Source organism: Ornithodoros turicata, chromosome 2 (genome assembly GCF_037126465.1).
Source record: "Ornithodoros turicata isolate Travis chromosome 2, ASM3712646v1, whole genome shotgun sequence".
In the NCBI taxonomy this organism is placed as follows: Eukaryota; Metazoa; Arthropoda; class Arachnida; order Ixodida; family Argasidae; genus Ornithodoros; species Ornithodoros turicata.
In genome coordinates, this window is record NC_088202.1 from 121512746 (window position 1) to 121521040 (window position 8295).

An 8295-nucleotide genomic window follows, 5' to 3' on the forward strand; every position below is an offset into this window, starting at 1 on the left:
GGCTGCCAGCACTTTCAGTAAGGGAAGCGACGAAGTTCCCCTACCCACCCAGATATTCACAGAACACAGGAGGGTTACTGACCGGAAGTGATGTTCTTTTGTAGATTTCGCAAGTCCAAGTCCGCAAAGGTAGAGCAGACCTGCACGTTACAAAGGGAATAGAATGCAAGACGTGGCGGCGCTGTCTTCCGGTGCCTTTTCCTCTCTCGCCCTTTCGCACTCTGAAGCGCTTGCTACGACCGACTTTTGTGGTCTCGCGTCACTGCCACTGCTCCCACAATTTTGTATTTGCTTCAACACGGGTGTCTTCTAGGGCCGTTAGAGAACTGTATCCGGTTTACTAGCTGAACAGTGGTTAAAGCGCACAAACGTGTTAAAACCACAGTGAAGGTGAATATTAATTCCAGCACAGGCACTGTAGAACGTTTCTTTTGTTTGTCTACTGAGGTGCGGGTGTATTTTTTAATATCACCTTCCATAATTTCTTTATGGTGTGTTTGGTTAGTACAGCTCATATATTCGCTGACGCGGTGACGCCACGTGTCCGCACGATTCATGCAATCGTGAGTCATGCTGTTTTGTAACAGCAGGTCGCTAAGGCGAAGCATGGAAACAACACAGTTGAACGTGTTCGTTGCAAAAGGGCCGTTGCTACGAACAAAATTTATATGGCGTTTGGACCAGAGACGGCAATGCACTTGTCACTATAAAAAAAGAAGAAAAGAAAAAGAAACATCAGATACATCACTGGAAAATCACCAACATGGATATCCACCGCAGTCATTTCAAACTAGAAGTAGACCGGTAGAAGCTGACAAACGGGCAATGCGTGCTGTTTTCTTTTCTTTTGTGTGTTCGAAATGCATCGATAAACGTACGCCGGTACATTTTTTACGCAGTCGGTGCAAATAATTACACACCGATAATAAGCTGGTTATTATCAGCTGAAGTATCTGTTAATAAATATAGCTGCTGCAGCTCTCAACTTGCTTGCGCTGTATGGAGCGCTAATGTAGAGTGAGCATTTTCGAACTTTACACTGTTGTAGCGAAAGGACCGGTGTACGTGGAGCGTCACCTGACTCACTTATTAACTTGTTACCATATCTGTTATTGCGAGTTGCTAATTTATTACATCAAGTTCAGGTTTTGGCTGTTGTAAATGTAACCAAAATAATGCAAGTGAGATATTTCGTTCACTGTAATAAGAAATGCCAGCTTCGTTTCTGAACGACTTGCCGGGTGTATTCACGTCTAAAGTATAACTACTGAAAACCGCCGATTCATGGTGAGCGAAATAAGCACTGACCTTTCACACCGAATTAAAAAAAAAAAGACGTAGGAAGGATTGCTACTCCGCTACACAAAGCAAAAACGTAGCGAATACGGTAGAGGCGCTACTATAGTAGCGCCGCTACAACACTGGGGTCGGATTCACAAACGCGATCGTAAGTTACGCTAAAATGCGCTAAGACGTCGTAGCCTGCGACGCGCGTACGACGGCGTCGTCGCAATTCACAAAGCTATCGTAGTGGGGAGGGTATCCCCTTTGATGAGGAAGAGGAAGTTGCTCGCTTCCTGTCACGTGCACCTCGGAGAGAAAGCCAAAGGGTGCGAGACTGTTTTCGCTATGGTAACGATGACTCAAATTTGTAATCGCACCAATAAGAGTCGTCCCGTTAGAAGAAGACGAAGTTGTTCGTCCCCAAATGTTTTGCTACTGCACGTGCTCTCGGTCTTTCGGTAGCCATAATGGATGCCATGCAATCACAGGAATATATTTGTTGTGTCATCGAACGCGTTTCGCGTTCGATGACACAACAAATATATTCCCAGTATGTTCGTCTCGGTTAGGGGGTGGGTGAGGGTGTTTTGTAAGCGGTGTGTGGCACCCAGTTTTGCAGCTTTTATGGCTTCTTTTGCCTTCCTTGCAGACAATTTGGAGGGGTGTTGGGGGTGTCTTAGCGGGGTGTAGGGGATGCTTGAAAAATCCCTGCGACCCGATATTACGGAGCACAAATTTGAAGCATTTGTTGAAGGTTACCAAGTAAAAAAGTGCCTCAATGTCACTTCGGGGATGGTCTCGAAGGTTATGTGGCAAAGTGCAATGCTTTGGCGCGTATTGCGGGGTCTTGGTTTGCCGTCTCCAAATCCACCGCTGCCAAATAACGTCGCCATCTTTCTTCGTAAGACTGCTCGGGAGCTCTCGCAGGATTCCGCCGTAAGCTGCGAAGATCTTGCGACGCGCGCCCTTCGTGAATCTACACTTCGTCGTAAGTTTCCCGTACGACGGAGATACGACAGATTCCGTTGCACGAGCTCTTGAATCCGATCCCTGGTTACTACTGAGTGATATATCATTTGCGTGTGTAGTGTGTGTGCGCGTGTGTGTATGCCTCATCTTTTTCATCGTCATTCCAGTCCCACGTGCACTGAGGTATAGTACCGCAATTGTTGCGGTGAGACGCTCCATCTCATCGTCATTCATGTAGTTGTTGTTGTTGTACACGTACAAGTGGTTATACAGTGGTTTACAAAAAATCAGTGGTTATTTCGCTCAGCATGGGTCGGCGATACCGTACTATAGATTTTGTGAGCACCCCCTCACACCCGCCTAGTACACTTCCAACAAACTTACAACCACCAAATATCTGCCAAAGAAGCCAAAATAACTCTAAAATAGGCGAAAATTGAAGAAAAAAAAGTACGGTTGTCCATACCCTACAGAATCCCCACCCCCACCACCACCACCATCACCACCACACCACGAGGTGCAAATCGTGCGCGTATCCCTGTATCGTACGATAGCTGAGAGGTTACATGCACACAACTAGCTCACCATAACACAGCTTCGCTGAATAAGTGGGTACTTCACAACGATAGGTAATTAAACCTGAAAAAGTTGGATACGTGGGTGCCCGAAAAGCTGTTTTTATGGAACAAGGCATGAAATGGGGTGGCAATCATAAGGCCGAAACTCATAAGGCCGAATTATCAGAAGGCCGAAAAATTAAAAGATCGAACAATCATATATGGCCGAAAGATCAAAACACCGAACTATCTGAAGGCCGAAACGCCAGATAACCGAATTACCGTAAGGTCGAAAAGTAAGGAACCGAATACACGGAAACTGTTATTCCAACTGCGATAAAAAATGAGCTCTACAAATTAAGTAGGATGGACTTGTTGAGAATTAATATAGGGAATAAATCATTTCACCCAACTTCCCGTTAGATAACGTACTTTCGACAACTTAGCCGGAAAACAAAAAGGAAAAGTAAACATCACTGTGTCATTGTATGTGTTTATTGTACACGATGACAATCACGTTCGGGTTACCAAATGTATAGAGCGACACAGTCTCCTCTACAATTCATTGAGTGGGTGGTACAAGTCATTCACTGGCATTCATCCACCAGGCATTTTCTTTTTGTAGTAACATGTTATAGATTATTGCTTTTCTCTGTCTCTCTCTAGCCAGTTTATTTCCAAATGTTACGCATTCCAATTATTTGATTTCTAATAAAAGAGTTAAATAGAAGTTCTACAAAACCTTTCCTAAACTTATGAAAAAAATAATCCCCTTCAGTGGTGGGGTGCTCACCGTACGTCTTCTGTCTCTTTGGCCTTTTTATGTTGGGCGTTCTGATTTTCGGCCTTCTGATAGTTCGGCGTTTTCCCGGGGGGGGGGGGGGGGTGATGAAGCTGAAACGCATCCAAGGTGGACGTGTAGCCCCACCGTAGCGAGTGTGCACCAATGTGACAGTGACGAAATCAGTACTGCTTGAACGAAGTAAAACATTTATTTCCGCGTGGCTGGTACACTTTTGGTTGGCATACACATGATAAAGAAAGCGGATACAGAAACCAGCATACCACCAGAGTATATTCTTCACAAGGTATGTAAAAACGTCGTCCCAATTACGATTTGAAACGTGTTTTCTCTAAGAGCCGTTTGTTTGGTAAACTCGTTTGCTACAGCATTTAGGTCTACTTCGCGACCAAGCTCTTTGTGCCGATGAAGTAGGGCGATATGGTTTAGTCTGGCCTGCCCCATTGTAGAACGTAAGTAGGCGGGGAGACCAGGGAGAGTTGTCACACGGGTCAATTGCCACACTGGCTACTTAAAGAAAACGAAGCAGGGTAGGTGAGTCATTGTCCCGCTGTCTGTCAGCGGCACGAGTTTACCACTAGCTGAAGAAACTTTCATTGTCATGGAAGGCGCACACAACACAAAACTTGTTTCAGTGACGAATACCGTGAAAGTGGTTAATTTCGCGGTCTTAATAATTCGCGAATTCGCGTGGGAGCGCGTTTCAGGTATATTTAGCGAGGCCTAAATTTTGCGAATTGGAGTGGAAGCGGACGGAAGCGGAAATCCCGGCATCGGGGAGATCGGGGGTTCATGACACTGCCGACAGTAAACAAAGAGAATAGACCTCTACCCGAGAAACGTCATCATGGCGTTGGTAGACAGACTGAAACCAAAACACATCGGAAGGGGAGGGCTGGATTCCACGAATGGCCACTTGTTCGCTGCCTCCTATTGAAAGAAAAGTAGGACCGAAGGTCGCATCTCTTTCATGGACCATCGTAATCCCCTGCAGACCGTGGCTTTCGGGGGCGACCTTGTTCGCCTCTAGCTTCGAGCGTAGTTCAGCTCTACCAAATTGGTGGCGCTGTCGAACACTATGTCGTCATTTGTTTACAAGCAGGGAGAGGTCTATTAGCCGGCCTTTACATGCCGGCTGGCTTATAGAGGCTTACCGTGAAATCCAATCCTGTAACAATCACATACGTGCTGGTTTTTGTGAAAGCAGGTATCTGCAATGTACACTAAGGGAATAAACTACTGATGTTGAAGTGGCGCATCAATTACAGAAATGTTTGACAAGAACAAATTTGTGAAAATAAAGCTCGTCAAGTAAGCCGATTTGTCTTTATGGAGCTCATATATCATAGCGAATTCCAGTGCCTGTACTTTTTCATTCCGGCTACCTTTATTTCGCGGAACCTTAAGTTCGCGAAAAAAGGTCGATCGCGAAATTTGCGAACATTAAGTCCTCGCAAAAATTTCTGCTTTTACGTAAGTAAAATTTTCCGTTTTTGCAATAGTCTTCTCCCTGTTTGTAAACAAATGACGTCATACTGTTCGACAGCGCCACCAATTTGGCAGAGTTGAACTACGCTCCAAGCTAGGGGCGAACAAGGTCGCGCCCGATAGCAACGGTCTTGAGGGGATTACGCTGCGTCCCTGTAAGGGACGCGACCTTCGGCCTTACTTTTCTTTCAATAGGAGGCACCGAACACGTGCCCATTCGTGGAACCCTTCCGATTTGTTTCGGTTTCAGCCTGTCTACCAACGTCATGATGACGTTTCTCGGGTAAAGATCTATTTTCAAATTTTGCACGACGCTTTATTAAAGCTGTAAAAAACTGCACGTGTTCATAATGTTTATTTACCGCTTGGAAATTTTTTCACGCATTTTCAGCAGAATAGGTCCCACGGTTCATTCCACCAGTGAAGTAAGGTAACTGTGAGTGTCGTCGTTGTCCCATTTCTGGAGGGCTAAGTTGTCACATGTTTCAAATGGTAGAGCGACTGACAGCGCAAACTATATTCGCGAGAAACTATTTAAGTAGCTTGTTTGGTGCATATTGGAGTTCGTGTAATAATTTGTTCCTGCTTTTTATATTTACAGTGCCGGTCTACAGCGAATAATGGCTAGCTTGCGGTGCACCTATGTCCTATGAGTCGTGTACCGCTCTGACAGACGTGCTCATTGTGCAAATGTAAGGCCTAAGATAACAGGCTCTTTTCTGCTCGTCTAGTTTGTTTTTCATATGCACTTGCAATGGGCATTACATTCGGTACACGCCACAACAAATATTTCGAGGAAATGCAGCTGAGGCAACCTGCCCCAGCCCGTGTGACGGATTGCCCCTCTACTGGGGCGTATTGTCACCCCTGACGACCTCCGCGCAAATGCTTTTTTATATATTATTTTTTAAACCTGCTTTAGTTTAATATGTGTGTTGTGTAACGAAAAGATCGCCCTAAAATTCAGCTTTGGTTTCATCAGCCTGACGAACGTACTTTCGTCACATCAAATCAGAAGTAAGAACTGTGACAACCCTCCCCAGTCTCCCCGAAGTTTTGACCCGCCGGAGGCATGAGAAAGACCTTTCAGACGTGCCGGAGGTCACAGGTATTGTGAATGGAATTTCGAAGAAGTTTAACAACTTCTGGAAGTAGCGTCCTTAGTGGTTTGTCTTCCTTTCCCGACAGAAACTCTTTCACGTCCTGACGAGGTTGCGACACGCTGCTTTGCAATGTCCATTAGCATGTCTCGGTGAAGTTGAAAGCGACCTGCATGCAGGACTTCTATATATAGAACTCGCACAAATAAGTGCATGTCAACCTATCCCGTCAAGAACTTTTCGACTCTGGCCGAATGCAATCCGACCAGCGTTGCCCACAAGACTTCCATCGGCGCAGGTCGGCCACAGCCTCTCGCAAGTTTTAAAAATAATTTTTATGATTCCTGCTTCATTTTCTTAGGAAATATTTCATAACCGTGTTCTGGTCATGTAAGTGATTGTAGAAATAACACGTGAATGATCTAGTTATGTAAATGAGTGTAGAAATAACACGTGAATGACCTTGTCATGTAAATGAGTGTAGAAATAACACTTGAAATCCACCTGGTACCGAAGTCTCCCTTCAAGCAGAGGCTGTTTCAGTTCAGCTGACTTAATTCACCTACCTCTGCCTTTTGTCTCTGCCTCTGTTTTTTGTGTCCCTGCAGTGCTGCAGTGCCGACATATGCCATCTTTTGTTGCACTGCAAGCGGTACGCCGGCCCCCGAGCCGTTCTCGCCTCAAGTCTCACTTCCCTACTCCACAGGGAACTTTCCCTGGCGACGCTGCTGGGACCTGTCCGGCACACCAGACAGTGGGCAGTCACCCGAGCCCTCCTGTGCTACATGAAGGACACTGGGCTGCTCAGCGGCCTTTGAGCCACCCCATCGTCCCCCGCAACTTTTTCTTTTCCTTTTTTGCTTCGTTTTTCTCTTTTGGGAAGAGCAAGTCGGCCTCGGCCTGTCTGACCTTTCCTCCTTTCCTTTTTTCTTCTTCTCCAATAAACATATCCCCCCCTGCCTTTTTCTCTTTCACCTGTGGGGGAGGACCTGAAAGACTAGATGATGATTTCTGCGACACGTAGTGATCATCACTGACGTCCAAGCTTTGAGTAACATTTTGGGATGGGCCCTTTGTGGTCCCGTCACGAACAGAAGGCGAACCATCAGCTTTTGAGGAGGTTGTGGCTGCCTCTTTGTGGCCAGCTGTTCCACCGTCAAAGTGGAGACACTTGCGTGCCCTTTCTTTTTCCTGGGGAGTGTGGAGTGGAAGCTCAGGATCCTGAATACAGATCTGAGTCTCCACAGAGTGCCTCAGTGGTGCCACTCCCCTGCGCACCATGTTAGAAAAGGTACCTCTTTTTCAAAAATCTTTAGCTTTAGCTGCTTTATAAAGGGTGTTGAAAATTAAGCTTTCACTAGCACTTTATAAATAGGCGAACAAAAGAAAACTGGTGCTACTTTTTCTCTTCCTTGAGTAAGAAACAGGTGCTACATAATTAGCAGCACCTGTTTCTTACACAAGCAGCATAAAGTTATCATCCGGTTTCCTGTCATCGCTGTGTTTGCGTAGCGCTCGTGAAAGCTTAATTTTGAACACCCTGTATGATATATCCTGTTCTGTTTTTATTCTGGGTATCTGTTTTCCTTCCCTCTAATGAGCGGGCAGGACCTACAGTACACAGGATGGCTACCTTGCTGTGATGATTGTGAAGGGTCTTCCATAGAGGTATGGACGAAATTTGGTGATACCCCACACTAGAGCACTGCACTGCTTACCCGAAAGCCCGACCCGCGGGCCTGGCTTGGCCTGGCTTGGCGTTTTTTATGCGGGCCTGGGCCTGGCTCGGGTTTCAGCCACCAGGCCCGGGCCGGGTACGGGCTTGACCACGCCGGCCATGGTTGGGCATGTACGCGATCATATTTCACGAGACTGGACAGCTGAATTTTTATGACACTTTTTTTTTCATTCCGTATGGAATATCATGGTATTCTCATCTGAGAACTATCACTTTTTATATATGATCATGCTTATTTCGTGTAATGGGTCTGGATTTCACACGTGCACTCACACACATTTGGGGACGATTGGTGCGGCGGGCGCGCTGAAAGTCCGGCACGAGGGTCAGTTACGTTAGGTGTCGGGATATATTTCA

The 8295-nt window shown here is 46.1% G+C and overlaps 1 long non-coding RNA gene across 1 annotated transcript; it reads left to right on the forward strand.

Moving 5' to 3' along the window:
- Positions 1-3710: 3710 nt before the first annotated feature.
- On the forward strand, positions 3711-7197 carry LOC135384000 (uncharacterized). The gene is made up of 6 exons (XR_010420199.1): positions 3711-3898; positions 3981-4064; positions 5702-5792; positions 6083-6208; positions 6289-6498; positions 6907-7197. It is a non-coding gene; the product is annotated as an uncharacterized LOC135384000 (long non-coding RNA).
- The last annotated feature ends 1098 nt before the right edge of the window (positions 7198-8295 follow it).